Genomic DNA, 17,257 nt, shown 5'->3' on the forward strand with positions numbered 1-17,257 from the left:
AGTGTATACTATTCAAATAGTTTAAAATGTTGTTGTATATGTTTTACCAAAATTAAAATTTTTAAAATCAAAGACCACGTGACTCATGAAAGTACATTTATCTATATGCCAAAAGACTCACATGAGATGTTAGTCAGATAGACTTCCTCTTTACAGTATCTCCCCAGTTCATTTTGTATGTATGAGAAGCTGTGTTTAGTACAATGAACAAACCTTAAGTGTACCTGGTATGTGAAGTCTAATTGTAGGATGCCACGACCCATGCAACTAGGGGGTCCTGAGTGGGGGTGATGGGAAATTAAGAAAAAAACTATAGATACATGCTAAAAGGAAAGCTGAAAGCACAAGGTTCTGAGTTTGATTTCTTGTGCAAAAAAAAAAAAAAAAAAAAAAAAAAAAAGATTGAGAGTGAGTGGGACCTGACCTCTCTGTTACTATCTCTATAGAGGTAGTAACAACCAAGCATGGTCTGCATCTTTAATTATACACTGTAAAGTTGGGGATGGCTGAAGCATGTGATGGGCCTGAAAGTGAAGGTCTCAGTGTTTTGCTGAGAACACTGAAAGTGAAACATTCTCAGAGCTGTCTGAGCTACAGTTAACAGGGAGGGGGTATAAACCAAGGCCAGACTCCTGCTAGACTGGCCGCGCTCTAGTCCCAGCAACTTGTTTACATGACTTGCCTCTGGAGTTCCATGTTCTCAGGCTGGCCTTACCCTGTCACCAAATGTGTGGTCAATCTCCAGCCCTGCTGTTTCCAACATCTCCCCTTTTCTATTTTTAGCTGCAGGTGATGGGTGGTCAGTTGGAGTTGGAGAAGTTGTGTTCAGAAGACTCTGTAAAAGAACTTCTTCCTTGGGAATGATTTTCTTTCCCTCTTTTCCAGGTGTCCACAGTGAAGTTTCTTTCTGTAAAGGCTTTCTCTCTCAAAAGCAAAGTTTCCATTCTGAGTAGACTTACTTATTTAGGCTTATTTGCAGTCCAAGAATTTTAGGTCCATGCGTTTAGCAGCTAAACACTAGGTAGCCCATTAATGCATAATAGTAGTCAGTTACCAATATAGGCGGAAATTGTCAGGAAGTGTCAGTGATTTGAGTTTCTTTTTACAACTACTGTGGCATTGTTTTATACATCTTGTGATTATACTTTTCTCCTGGATGTTTGAGACCAAGTTAAAATGATTTAATCAAATTACTTTATATTAATTAAAATTAATCTCTTGCTATCTATCAAGGTCAGTTAAGTCTCCTCAAGTTTACTTTGGAACCATGTAAAGTGCCCCTTAGTTCTTCTTTCAGTGTCAGTCATCTGAGAGAGCTGTGGCCGTTGGTTTACCAAGTTGCTTTCTGTGAAATCTTGGGAAACTTTTCTCTTCTGGTGACTCTCCTCCCAAGTTGCTTTCTGTGAAATCTTGGGAAACTTTTCTCTTCTGGTGACTCTCCTCAGTGATGCTGTACATCTCTGATCTGTTTTCTCTGTGGTACAACAATATCCTTAGTCAGGAGGTTGTATACATCACCAGAGTTGAAGAATGTTGCTGAAAATGTTCCCTCACGTCCTGGCTCTTCACTGACCATGGATGGCCAAGTTCAAAATATTAACTGTCTTCTTAGCCCATCTATATTTCTAATTTTTCCCTCTAAATGTTAATTGTTAAACATCCAGAAGAGAAAGTTAATGACATTATATTATAATGGGAGCAATGAGCATAATATTGCAATTTTGGCTATCAAGCACTGCTATTTTTAGCAACCATGGATGTTTATGTAGATGAATCCCTATAAAATGTTAACAGACAAAGTTACATAATTTTACATGGAAAAATTGAGATAAAGAGCCGCACATAATATTTTGGCATGACAATCATGATGACATTCTTGAAACACAATTAAATTGCCATTTTGACAATGATAAGCCTTTTTAGTTAATCATCTATACAGCTGTACATAAGAAGCTCTCACCTAATTTGTTGTCCTTTAATAGGCTAAGCCAGTGGTACATACATAGCATACATATTACAAAAGTTTTTGTTAAGAATATTATTTCCTAGTGATCTCATGTTGGCTGGGCATGAGCCTGTTATCACAAGTATCTGGAACACACCAGAATTTTCTTTTTAGATGTCTGAATCTTAAAGAAAATATTTATCACCATAAACAATCCCAGTTTTACATTTTAGTAAACCTGTATATCTGGAAAGCATGAGTATTTTTTAATATACCATAGATTAGTATCAATCGTCATAGCCATATGGAAACTTTTGTTTCTTAATTTAATTTTGTACCAGAGCATCTCTAAGTCAGAAAGCTTTGTCTTATTTTTAGAAAATGTAACCTTTTGACAATGACCAATGTAAACATATAACAATTATATATATTGAAAAACAGTTTTGGCATGTCTTCCCTAAGCTCATTGGGGACTCCCATTAATAAACAAGAACTTGAGAATTTCCAGGCAGCTGCTTTCTTATTCATCAATTGGATTTTTTACAATAGTTTCTCCCCACTCTAGTGGAATTTTTGTTTAATTATCTTAACAAAGTTGTGATGTCTTATGCGAACAAGATCATAACACTTAGCACATTATTTTTTGACCTATAAAAGAATCTCAAGTCATAGTACTCAAATAATGATATTCATTACATTTGTAAAAACAATTTTAACACTATTTTAACCAAGTGGCAATTTTGATGAAAGCATATAAGAACAAACGCTTCAAAATTTAAAAATGCAAAGAGAGCAAAACTTTGTTGGGCACAAATAAAACAGTGTTTATAAATTGGGCAGATAGACAAACAAACGAATATGCATAAGGCAAGTCCGTTTATAAAATCAGAGTGCACTCAAATATATTGTTGGCCAGATTGAATTGTAATAACTCTTTTACAACTTTAGAAGTTTGTAATTATATTACTGATCAGAATTTTTGTAGGTAAATTGGCAGAGATGTCTTATAAGAAGCATTTGGAAGGAATAAAATCTTCTATCTGTAAATTTATATATGCATGTATATATAATTTTGTCTTAAGAATACTGGCCACTTTCATGTCCTTCTTTAATGTAGCTTCTTATTCAGTTGTCTCTATACCCTCTGTCACACAGACCTTTATATTTTATTCTATTGGTGTTCTCTTGGTAAGCTTTAATATAATTTAGGTTAACATTATCACTTATGTAGACTTCTTTTGCTGGTGCTTTTGATTTATCTTTTGCTGGGTACATGCCCTCCTTCTTGCTCCTGAGTTGCTATAACCACACGCAAGCAGTTCACTGTGAGCTTCAAATACTGAAGCTATTATATGTAAGAGCAGCCACCCTGCATATTCAGAGAAAATGTAGGTGCTGCTGCACCCCAGCTGACTGAGGCTCAGAAAAGGTAAGTGATGGTTTTCCATCTACTCTGGGACAAAGATGCAGTTGCCCTTGCATTCCCTGACACAGACACCCAGCCCATGTTCCTCACTGTGGCTGGAAAAGCACCAATTTGGTTTCCTTCTGCCTCCCTTTTTTGGTTAGGCTCTAGGCTCTGTGGAGTAACACGTTAGTTCCCACCTGGAGCTGCTGGCTTGTGAAAATCAGCTGTTTCTCCCCTGCATGGGTGTGTGAGAGAAGTGGTGAAAATGGTAGAAAGCAGTGGTTTGCCCCAGTTGAATAACACTTTAAAAGTCTGTAGGGATCTAGAGAGATCTGTGCTGGTCTGCTTTTCCCAAATTCTGATCCAAGTTGCTTTCCCACCTTCTCCTAAGTATGTAATTTTACATTTCCTTTCTCTGGAAACAAACTCAAGAAATTTAGAAAACTGTGCAGTTTTAATAGGTGTCCCTCTAACCTTAAACAACACTTTAAGCATTTCAGTATACAAAGAATGAACTTTAATCCTGAATTCTCCATTGTTTTACACCCAGTGATTATGCAGTGCACTATGTATCTTATTTACATTACATGCTCCTGGAGTGTCTCCTCATTTTGACTTACTCAGTTCCCCAGAGCTCAGCCTCCATATTTGGTTGCCACCTGCCACAACTCATGTGGCCAGCAGGGTCCCAAGACGGGTGATGGGAGATGAAGTAAAAATTCTAGACACATACTAAAGGGAAAACTGGGAATGGGTGGGACCTGACCTCTCTGATACAGAGGCCATGACAACCCAGTATAGTCTGCATCTTTATTTATACAATGTAAAAGAAGGAGGTGTTGAAGCATGTGATGGGTCTCAGTGTTTTGCTGAGAACACTGAAAGCAAATTCTCAGAGCTATGTGAGCTATAGTTAACAGGGAAGAACACTACAAAGACAGGCACCTGCTGGACTGACCTTGCTCTAGTTCCAACAACTTGTTTACATGGCTTGCTTTAGGAGCTCAGTGTTATCAGGGCTGGCCTTGCTCTATCCCCAAATGTGTGGTCAAACTCCAGCTCAGCTGCTCCCCATGTCAGGCCCTAGGACTTGTGAGGAAATCAGACAAAGCAACTAAAGATGTTTAGGGGAGGTAGATGAGCACAATGAGGTGTGGAAGATCTATGGAAACTTTCCAGGTCAAAAGGGATTTAGTGAACCTGATAATTTCATAATGTTATTGGTAAGGCTACTTACAATATGCGCCACACTACTTACTCTAACAGGGCAAATAAAAATGAACTGGTACAGTTTGTGTTACTAAAGTGTTTCATCTAAAAAGATGAATGTACAGGTATTGGAGAGTGTTTATAAGACAATGAGTGAAATACAGAGTTTAAGTGTCTCCTGCCATGCAACATTGCCTCATGGGTACTTGAAAAAACTTGCACTTGGATAGCAATAATTTTATACATTTTAGGAAGGTCTGGTCTTGCTTCTGAAAACATAAAGATACTGGTTATTTTTCATGTTCCATTCCGTACAATGTCAAAATATAATTAAAGTTTAAATATGAATGGATCATGAATATCATTAAAATAAAAGTTAAAAAGTGGTATTTGCATGAATTTATAGAAATTCACAACCTATGGAGAAAATGCCAACAAAATAAACTGGGAAGAGCTCTAAATTTTTTTAGTTACCCATATAAACAATAATTGTCGCTAAGACATTGTACCAACTTAGCATTTGCCAAGGTTCAAATATACAATGGAAGTTCAGAGAGCAGATGTTATAGTCCCAAGCTTACGGGGCATAAGTATGGTCTGCATCTGAGGTGAACTATAAAGGCAAAAGATCAAAGTGTAACAAGGTAAGGACAGCAGACAGAACACAAGGAGGTGCCAGTGTGCTTCATCTCCATGGGCAGGGGAGGGTAACCAACCACTCACCTACTAGGTCTAAGTTTAGACCCAGGGGTATACTATTTCCAGAGTTTGTCAAGTTTCAGATGGTCAAAACAGAAATTGCTCTATGTGCTTTCCCTCTTTCTACTGAAACTTCTCAGAATCTTGAGTTTCTGAACATTTCTATCAGGAAATCCATCTTTAATTTTACAAAGCTAGCCATTTTAGTATCAGCCCAATTATGACAGGTTTAACAAACATGTGCACCACCAACATTTCTCAGCATTCTACCTTCCTAACCTCTTCAATACAATGGTTGTCTTTTACTCAGAAAGTGTCTACTCAACCCGTATTAGTGTAAAATTTTGGGTGAGAAACTGCTTGACCTGCTGGTGTGTTTTTCTTTAGTAGGTGTCACTACAACTCAGTCCATTGTCTATATAAGTTGCAGTTAGCTCAGTGCTCATATAGCATTCAATAGGTGATAATCGAACGTTTACTGACTGTGAGTCTTCAAATGTTGACTTTAAAATTTCCAGGGTTAGGTCCCAGTGATCTTTTCTTGAGAAATCAACTCACCTCTGATGCAAAAGGCACAAGACTAGGGAAGTAGCACTAGTCCTGTTCCTTCATATTATTTGTTATGTCATTAACCGAGAAGCATTTTGAGACTCAAATTTAAGGAATTCTTCTTTTAACCCAGGTCAAAGAGAACACAAGCCTTAAAGACTAAGTTGCATTGAATCAGTTGATTCAAAACAAGTTTAGCAACTAAGGTCAGTAGCGTACAAGTGAGACCAGTGCTTCCTACTGAGACATTAAAAATGTGTGACATTAAAATGAAAAGGAAGGTTCACTGGTTAATGAATCTGATACTGCATCAGGAGAGGTGGGGGAGGGCAAAAGCCACACAGCTTTATGAACAGGTTCGGTCACACACATTCCTACTTCTCTCCATAAAACTTGAACTTCCCTTGAATCCTAGCATTTAACGCACAACCTCTTCAGCTCTTGGAGATATGAATGCCTCTAGTGAAATGCCAAGATAAATGAAAATTTAATAGCTTTCTACCCACAGCACCTGTGCAGATAAATTGTACAAGGTTTCAGATGAGTTGAAGAGCTTCAATATGTTATAGACGAAACAGCTGGTCTAGTCAGTGCTTATTTGCTCATGGGTTTTGTAATCCCAGCTTACAGCTGGAAAGGAGTCTCTATAAAAGTACTTAAGCTAGGCTTCCATGCAAGACGCATCTGTCATCCAAACAACTTTGAGGGAGATGCCTGCCCTCTCAGCTGAGGAAAATGATGAGAAAGACTGACACCAGAAAGCACAAAATTGTTAATCCACATGTACTTTCTGAGGTGACACGACAAGTCTCTGTTGCCACTAGCTCAGGTTGTTAAGCAACACCTGCCTGGGAACAACAGCCATTTAACCAACACCCTCCTTGGAATAAAATGAATATTGAATGACTCAGGATGCATTCTGGAGTCCCATGAAGAAGTTCTGGAGGGACATATTCATTTTATGTGCTGAATACATTTATTTTGTCTCATTGTCTGTACTCTGAAAAAGGAGAAAGAGTTAAGGAGAAGCATGAAAAGAAAGGGCAAGAAATCCATATTTGACACACAACTAACTGCATTCTTTGTTTCCTCAGTATGAATCAAGTGGGTGCAACTGTGTGTGACAGAGATGGCGCATTTTTCTTACAAGAATGTTTCCACTCTATGCTTTTGCCAAAACATGACCTACTTTCTCATGTGATTATTGTTATTAATGTTCTTTTACTGAATTTTTTGTAGTCTTCTCCTATGTTAATTCATACCCACCATTGACCCTAAACCCTATCCTAGTGGTAGTGAATCTATGGCATGTGTGCTATTTGTTTTTCTTGAAAGACAAAAGATGTATGAGCTGTTTTTTCTAAACTAAACCTCAGTATTCAGGATTAATTGCAGTGTTGGCACTATGTGATAAACAAGTGGGTCTTGGGTTGTAGTTTGGGCCCTCACCTCTAAAAGTTTCACCATCACTGTCCAGTACCCTGTCACTGATTCTCAGGAAAGGGAAAAAAAGATGATTCTACATATGTAAAGCATGTGTTCATATTTTCTCTTGTGAACTAATAAATCACACATTGGAAAGTCAATAAAGAAGAAGAGACATATTTCCTTGCTTTAGGCCCACCTGAAGGCACATTATCTTACTCTACTCTCGGTTTGTCTTCCTGTTTTAGAACATTTTTCATCCTTTGCACTTCTCTTCTAAGTAAACTGACGTCCATGGATATTTACCCTTGTGTCTTCTTCCATCACTCAAGCCTTACCATTCATTTTCAAGGACAGTGCTGTCTTATTTTCCTAAGTTCACAACTGGGAGGTCAGAATTTTTCAATATGAAATTAGATGCAAAAAGTGATGGAGATGTCCAGATGAGAGTGGATTATTGAGCATTTTACTTTGAGAAAAAGAATGTTTTAAAAAGATGACCTTTTAAAACAACAAGTTTTGGGGAACAGACTTCACCATCATTTCAGGGGAAAACAAGTGACAGTTGGTTTCTTATGGATCCTTTAAAATTCACAAGCTGAGGTTATTAATGCTTGCTATTCAACACAGCACGATTACTGAAAGCCCATTGGGAAGATTATTATGGATGACTTTATAGCCCATGATAGTGCCTTAAAATTCTTACCTAATACTAATTCTATCCTCAGAGCCTGTGATTACACCTGCACAAAGCTTTACATTTCAATTTTTTTCATTACCCAGACATCAGACATGGATTATTAGCAGAGGCAAGTAATACGAAATTAGATCTCACTATTATTTTTGAACAACTGATAGTTCCCCCTGGTGTAAAATGAATTTTATTTCATGAAAAATTTAATAATACAGCTGTAGTCTGGAACTTCAATGTTATGGTCTACTTACTGGAAGTTTAGTTCATTAGCCTTTGGACTTGAGCACTCCCTTTGCAGTTCTGCTCCATGCATTACTATGTAATCAGCCTGTATCAACTGAAATCATGTTGACTTATTAGTTTGCTATTTTCTCCTCATTTGTAATATGTCAGTAATCTAAATTCAATCTACAAATAGTCATCCAAAGTCAGGGATATTATCTTAGTATTTATTTTCAAGCTATGTTGCTAGAAACTTTAAATTCTTCACAATTATTTCAAGCATTACATACAAATAATTCAGTCTACGTTTTAACAGATGCTTTAATACTTTGAAAATATGCTAAGAATTACTAAGTTATAAGTTATATATAAGGTTTTGATATACATGCTTTCAAGATATTTCCTGCTTAACCTGTTTGTGTGGAAATCGTAATATAAATATCTTTTTGTGTGCAGAAATTACCTTACCTTAAACACATTATTTTATTTGTTCATTTTTTGATATTGAGGATCAGACCTAGGACTCTGCATATTCTAGGCAAATGCTGTACCATTGAACTGCATTCTTAGCTCTAGATATGCTATTTATAATAAGGGTAGAGGGTAGCGCTTGTCTTTTTAATAAGGTTAGTGGCTGACCTACAGTCTTTTCAAAATATGTCTAAGCAAATTTCTACAGATGTGAATGGCTCTGTCAAAGACTACATGCTAAGATATACTGTTGTTATGCAACCTGTGGGCAATGTAGAGAATGGCACTAGTGGTGACCTGAAGAATTATTAGAATGAGGTTGTAAAGACTCTTCACCTGAAATTAGACACACACACACACACTCTTTGGTGGAGGAAGGAGGGATCATGGGTAAATAACCCATTCAGCAACAAGTTATAATAGGGGAGACAGTTCTGATTTTTTAATAACCTGCTCTGAAGCAAAAAAGTCCTATTGTGAAGTTCAATAATAACACTTTTACTTCATTTGAAGAAAGCCTGAAAGGCACATTACTCTCAGTTCTAGAGGAACAGCCCTGAACTATGAATAGTGTGAATCAGAGAGTTATATTTGAAGAAACTTCTAAGTCCTTTCTTTTCCCTACTACTTGCAACCTGTGACATTCATCTCAGGTGCTACATTTCAGTAATCATTATTGTCATTATTTTAATCTTCTTAAGCCAAATAAAGAAGCTATGACATGTTTAGGAGGTGTCTACAAATTGGCTTCTTTTTGAGAGAGAGTCTATGTTACCTATGCTAGTCTCCAATTTCTGGGTGCAAGTGATTCTCCCACTTTAGCCTCTTGGCATATTCATTAGCCATCTAATAGGTTAAAATGTGTTCTACAAAATAGCATTTATGGCATTTATCAACCTCAAGGAGTTTGTAACCATTCTCATTACAATTTCATAGACATTAACTTGGATTTAGAAAGATGAAAATTTAAGTACTTTTAAAAATATGTTCATTTCAAATTTAGTATTAGGGTTATATTAGTCATAAGTTTGTTTCAAAACAGTATCTTACACCTGTCATGTTCATGTTACTGAGGTCGATTTTCAATTCCATGTTTTAAAAATTTACTAATATAGAGCTTCAACAAATTATGCAGTATTCTCTGAACTTGCGAAAGCTGTATTTGAACAGAATCAGTTTAAATTTTCGTAAAATATCAAATCATTTAAGTAGATTTTTAAAGGCATTAGAAACACTGTATGACTTAGCCTTTCTTGTAGAAATGCTTTACTTTTTAAAGGAAACATAATAGCAAAATCTTAGGGCCAAATAAATAGAAGACAAGGTAATCAATTTTGGTAAATTTGCCTAATAGAGTTGGATGCTGCTATATATACTTACATAGGCAGATCTCCTAAGATACAGACCAATGAATGCTTGAATAAAATAGTGCTTTTCTAACATGGCCAGTGTTTCACAGATGTATTTTGGTGGAATTTCCTCCTTTCCCTCTTGCATTTGCTAGGGCAAAATATCTGATCCCTTCAATATTGGATCATGGTTTCAAAGTGTTCCATCCATGACTGGATGGCTCCAGTGCAGAAATATTATGGAAAAATTCATGGAAGAGAAATCTGCACTTAATGGCAATAGGGAAGGAAGATATACCTTGAAAGGCATACCTTTTTCATCTAAACTCCACTTCCTCATAGCACATTAAGCAATAATCACCTCTTCAAATGTCCCTAGTCATTTAGTCAACTTGACAATTGAGATTTACTGGCATATTTCTCAATTTGTATTTTTGTGCCACCCATAATTTCTCTTGTCTCTACAGTTCTTATCATTTAACAAGTATTTGCTTAGTGTCTGGAATCTGCTGGACATTGAGTGAGCTGCTGAAATACAGTAGGCAATAAAAATGAATATTGCTTCCTAAGAATTTATATCCAAATCATTTACATTCTTACGATACCTGTGGTCTTAGTCACTTTATCATTGCTGAAACAAAGTATTTGACACCCAAATTTAAAGAGGGAAAGGTTTATTTAGCTCATACTTTGTAGAGATTTCAATCCACAATTGAAAGACTCCAAAACAGAGTGGCTTGACAGCTTTTCTCTTTGCCTGATTCTGCTGCCTCCTTGAAGTTTTCCTCAGATGATCTATGTTCCTGGATTCTGCAAACTTCTGGGGTCTCCACTGCACATTTAGCTTCATATTTACAGCTTCGCACACTGCCTGGTCTCCCAGGCCTTCTGAAATCTGAGTGGAAGTCTTGCTGATTTCACAGCTTTTCCATTCTGTGTACCTAAAAACAGTGCCATGTGGATGATTTCAAAGTCTTCTGCTAGCTGGACCAGTAGCCAAGCTTCCCTCTCCCTTTGCTGTAGGGGTCAAATGCCTGGATCACTGAGAACTCTGAATTCAATTTCAAGGAATAAATTCTCTAGGTCATCGCCATTATGGAAAATGGTGCTCTGGGAGGTCTGGCCTTGAAGCAAAGTCCTTCACTTTTGCAATTTTAGGGCTGTAGTCCTAAGGGTGGAATCCTGCTTATTTTTGGGATGTCCACAGGCTATCTTTTCCATTCTTCTGTTCCTTCTCAGCAATCAAGTTGTCCTCTGCTCTAACTTTGCTGTACTTGACTTTACTGGCGCTTCCTTTCTGGTGAAACGCACAACGTTTTGAACGTTCTGTTGGGTTCTTTGCTCTTGACTCTCAATATATACCAGGCTAAAATCCCCCACAAGTAGCCATCTACCATCTCAACATTCAACTGAATTGAAATTTTTCTGCCAGATTAATTTGTTCAATATCCTTAGTATCTGTCTGAGGCAAAGTCTCTGGACATGAGGAAAATGCAGGCAAACTTTCTGCTAAGCCATAGCATACATCGTCTGGAGTCCTATATCCAATGTAGTCCTTCTTTTCAGTGGAACATTCTGATCCTGATCTCAACCAGCTTTCCAGTTTGCTGAGCTCTCATTAGAATCTCCCATACAGAGCACCATAAGGCATTCTAGCACTATTAGTTTTAGCTACCATCTCTGAATGTTTCCAAACTCTTCCCAGAACCCATTCCCGAAGGCTTAGGTACATTCACAGCAACGACTTACTTCTCTAGCACCAAACCAATTTTGTCTTTTGTCTCTTTTCTCTCATTACTGAGACAAAATACCCAAAATGCCCAAAGTTAAGGAAAGAAAGCTTTATTTAGCTCACAGTCTGTAGAGCTTTCAGTCCAGGGCATGGTAGCTTTGCAGAAGAGAATACTTCATGACAGGCAGAAGGCAGCAAAATCAACAACCAAACCTGAAAAATGTTTTTATGCCCTTTTTATACACTATCTAGGCTGTTGGGATTAAGATGGTGCCAAACAGATAAGTGAACTGATAACACATCATTAATCCCGGTATCATGCACTCTAGATTTGCAGCATTTGAAAATTCTCTGTGACTGCATGAGACTTTGGGGGAATGTTTAGGCAGAAGCCATAAGAGCAGTGAAGGTTTAGATCTACCTTAGGCAGACTTACTGAGACAAATTAACTCTGATTGATACCCACTTATACTGGGATCTGAATATACTATTATTATTATTATTATTATTATTATTGGTACAGGGAATTGAAATAAGGACCTTGCCATGCAGGTGCTTATGCCACTGAGCTATATCCTTAGACCCGAATATATGATTTCAAATTGATCAAGAATGCAGTGTATCTAGTACACTTTGCAATGTGATATTGATTGTGAAAATGGTAGATTGATGATGACATTCATTCCCATGTGAATTTCCTATGGTTTTCCCTGTCTTACATGAAGTTTAGGCCTTTCTAGGACTCCTCAGGGACTTCTGCTCCTACCTCCAGTGCCTGAAAGATCCTAGTGACAGAAATGAATGTGTTCATTGATACCCTACATCACAGTCTTTGCCATAGGAGACTTCTAGTTCTTGATTTATCTAGGAAGGAGGATTCTCTTACTATGAGAAGTATATATCTGGAGAGATAGAGTTAATAATTAATGGTGTCTTGGGTTGGATTCAAACACCATTGGTGACACACCACAGAAACTGAGGACCATCAGGAACATCAAATAATAATGCATCTGGATGCCTGTTTAGTCAGCTCCACTAACCAGATGGAATGTGTCATTTCTTTCTCTCAAATCCCAGCATCAATTATTCACCCAAATAATGACCAGATGCTGCCCGCTTGCTTGAAAATAGTGAACTACTTCTGGATGATTCTCTAATCTATGGTCCCTGTTGGGAGGTTCTTTATGGCTGTCTCCTTTCACACTGGCTACAAATGCACATGCTGCTCAGCTAACAGATCTTATGTGTCAGGAGATTAGCATACTATCTCTTATATGACTTTCACTACATGCTATTTTCCCTCTATAAAAAATTCATATATGTATATAGCTATACGAACATAAAATACTCCATTTTATGTCCATTCCTAACTTAAATAAATCACATTGTTATATCATTTCTTATTTCACTGTTAAAGAAATTGAAATATTCCATGCACTCAAAACAATCTCTTGTATTATACATAACTAAAAACTTCTAAAATGCTTCTAATTCTGGTATTTTAGAAAACAGTGTTTAGCAATTCATTTCAAGTAGGCATTCAGATATTAGTATTCAGTTGACTATACTTGTTGAGAATAATTATTCAAGAATAAAATTCAAAAGTAGAAATTTTCTCAAGCAAATTGATAGCCAACTTTTTGTTTAATTTCCTGTGTTGAAAAATTGAATTTGTTCCAGGAGAACATGGTGGACAGATAGCAGCAGCTACGGAGGCTCTCTGAAACACCCAGCTTAGAATTCAGGAATGGTGCTGAGTAAGGAATCATAAGCAGGAGGAGATATGTCCCGGTGATCCAAGAACGAACTGGGCTGAGAGAAACCAACTGGGAATGCAATCCTGGTGCTATAACAGGAACACATAAAGCCTCAGCTTGGAAGCTGGAGCCTGCGTCATTGGAAGCCGCGATTTGGGTTTCCCGCCATGTGGCGGCTGCGTCTGCATCAGCTTGGCAGGGAGAGAGACACGCGGAAGCTCTGAGAATGGGAATCAGTGAACGGAGTTGAGAGCGGGACGGGCGGGGAGCCATGCATCCACCTTCGGTGAGTGAGGGAAAACTGGGACTCTGCCATGGTCCAGGAGACTCCAACAGAGGACATTCTGGGATCGGGAAGACTTGCGGGAACAGGGCGCTGCAGTGACTTCAGTCATGTATCCCCCTCTCAAGCGGGATTGGTGAGCAGTGGCTAGCCCACGTGACGCTGCTGGCTGAGATCCAGTAGGCTAGCACAGCCCAAGTCCCCGTTCCTGAAGGTAGATTGACCTGGAGTGGCGGGCCCCACATAGGCTGCCCGGTCTACAACTTCCTGGTGTGCTGCGGTGGGTGGGAACACCTAGCCAGCACAATTCAATCAGACCGTGGCTGACAGGGAAGGAAGCTGGGCCTCCTATATACGCTTGCATATATAAGGAACAAAGAATATGGGAAGAGGCAGCAACAAGAAAGGGTCCTCGGCCCCCAATCCTGAGAAAGAGACAACAGCAGACACAGCACCAATAGACATAAAGTGCTATCTCGAGAGCCTCATAGACAAATTCAGAAATCAAGTTATTAATGACCTGAAGCTAGACATAAGAATAATAGTTAGAGAAATGCTAAGCGCCACCCAAGAAAAAACAGATGGTGGAATGGAAGAAAAGAAAAAGAGGGGAGAATTGTTTAATGGAGAAAATAGAGAAAGCATAGAATACATGAAGCAGGTTCAAAGAGACTACCTGGAAACTAAAAAGTCTATTGAAAACTGGCATAACAGCTTGAAAGAAACTAAGGACAGATTATCTGAACTGGAGGGCAGATTTGTAATATGGGAGCATGAAATGAAAAACTTCTTAAAAATAACAAAGAAACAAACAGCAATAATACAAAGACTAGAAGATGATAAGAGGGTCTATAACTTAAGAATTAAGAACATAAAAGAATAAGTATGGACATAAACAAATGAACTACAAAAGCTACTCACAGAAATAATCCAGGAGAATTTTCCTAATTTAGCAAAAGGTAAAGATACTCAGTTATATGAAGCATACAGGACCCCAGCCACATACAACCCAAACAGAGCAACACCCAGGCATATAATAATTAAAATTCCAGAAATCCAATACAAGAACAGAATACTAAAAGCCATCAGAGACAAGAAACAGATCACTTACAAGGGAACACCCATCAGAATTACAGCAGACTTCTTGGCACAAACCATCAAATCATGAAGAGCGTGGGGGGAAATAATTCAAGCTTTGAAAGATAATAATCTCCAGCCAAAATTGATATATCCTGCACAACTATCCCTGGAAATTGATGGAAAAAGAAGGTGCTTCCAGGATAAAGAAGAACTAGGGGAATATGCAACCACCAATTCAACTCTACAGAGAATACTGCAAGATATTCTAAAAAAGAAAAATACGGAAAATCGAGAAGTAGCGGCAGAGAGGCCACAATGAATGGAGCAGAAAACAAAATGAAGAAGACAAACTGACAACTAATGACAGAAAAAGAGCTCAACAGAAAAGAGGCAGAGAAGATTGGATGATAGGAACAGCTATATTGGAGAAAATGACGTCTTAAGAGGTAATACTGATTTAATATCATCTTGTTTTGAAGTCTCATCAAGCTTTTGTTCTTCTGTCTCCATTGGTCTAAACAGGTGGTATCTTATTGGATTTTATTATATATGATAGTATAAGCAAAACCTTTTATAGACAAGGAGATTATACAGAAACCATTGTTCATTTTCTGTTAGTTGATTCTAAATACCCTGTAATACTGTCATTCTCTTAAATGGTTTTACATTGTTTTGATATATTTGATGCTACAGTATACGAAGTTATACTCAAAGATTTCAAGGAAAGAGACAATATGGTAACACTTTTATGTCGGGATAATCTTGTGGTGAAACACTATTTTGCTTAAATGGTTATGTTTTGATCTGTGCTGATTTGCTGTTGTGCCCTCTTTTATCTCAATCTCCATTTTATTATTTACTTTTTTTATCCTTTTAATTAAGGGAAAAATAAATTTAAAAATAGCAGGATATATTATACTGACCCACTTTGACTTTCCATTATCTTGATTTAAAGCCCTGTATTGCTCTCACCATCTTGTTTTGACTGATGTTCCTCTGTTCTGTTTTGCTTGATAGTATCAGGTTCGAAAGTTTAGGCAACAGCTGTGAAGATAGTGGGATTCATTATGACGCCCATTCTGGTCGACTATTATCTACTTTTGAAGACCTATAATGTCTCCAATGTTTTGGTTTTGTTGGTTTTGTTCTTTACTGTTTTGTTCAAATTTTATTATAAGTAATGATATAGGCAATTCTATTAGAGATAGCGGGAGGCATTATAGTAACCATTGTTGATCACCTAGTATTATGCTTTTGCATTATCTATTACGTCCACCCTTTTGATTTGACTGACTGTTCTGTTATGTCACTTTTGATTCTACTCTCTTCCAAAAAAGTAATAAGAACTGTGGGAGCAACAAAACCCAAAATGTGTAATTGTCATTGTACAAAAGAGAGGAAAAGAAAGTGCTCTAAACGATATAACTGCATGTATATTTAAGTGTATAAGATAGATAATGATATTACTGAGTTTTATTGGATCATTGAACAGAACTGTTTGCAGTCTCACTGTTGGAATGTCCACTTTATAAGCTTTAATTTTGTAACTTGAACAATTATTTCTAAGATGACAAAATGTAATCCATTAACTAGTGATTTCCTACTGTTTATTTTTTTCTGTAAATCTGTATAACTTGTACCCTTTCTCGGCTTTTATTTTCTTTTTCTCCTTAAGTAAAATAAAAAAAAGAAAAATTGAATTTGATTCTGAAATTGTTTTCTCGACCCCATGTTTGTCTGTTTGCCTGTACTCATGTGTGTGTGTATATATATATATATATATATATATATATATATATATAATATATATAATATATTCTTATTTTCATCTTGTTTAGTATCTTTTTGGTCTACTATACAAAATATTTTATGATGAAAAAACAAAACCATTGGCTCATACTTTAGAATTTTTGCTTTGTATAGGAAATTGTAATTCAGAACTCAAGGTTTAGTCTTCCTTCAGAATTGGACATAATTATTGAGTTTTATGGAAATTCACAACACAGGCTTCAAAACAATAACCATTTAAAATAAGCAAAATATCTCCCTACTGTTAAGATTTTCCCCATGCCATCTAAATGACAGCACAACACTGGGTGTGCTTAGGTTTGTTAAAGACAGAGCAAAACTAAAAATAGCTTTAAGAAAATTCTGAATTAGTTGCATTGACATTTCTAACCATAATGTACTCAAGTTTAACATTTTCCTATCTTCAAAATAGGCCTGAAAAGTGAGATTTATTGGAACTTGAGTACAGATTCTAGTGCAATATGCATTTTGTACGTGGAACTTTTTATATGGATTTCAAATTGATAAAACAATACAATGAACATTTGGGATAGACTAAGTAATATGAGTTAAGAACCAACTCTTGATGAGTTTCTAAGGGGAAGATAGGAACAATTTTAAAGGCCAAATATGTACTGCTTATGAA

The sequence above is a fragment of the Cavia porcellus genome, unplaced genomic scaffold (genome assembly GCF_034190915.1).
Source record: "Cavia porcellus strain 051 isolate PalLab524CR breed Dunkin Hartley unplaced genomic scaffold, mCavPor4.1 scaffold_19, whole genome shotgun sequence".
NCBI lineage: Eukaryota > Metazoa > Chordata > Mammalia > Rodentia > Caviidae > Cavia > Cavia porcellus.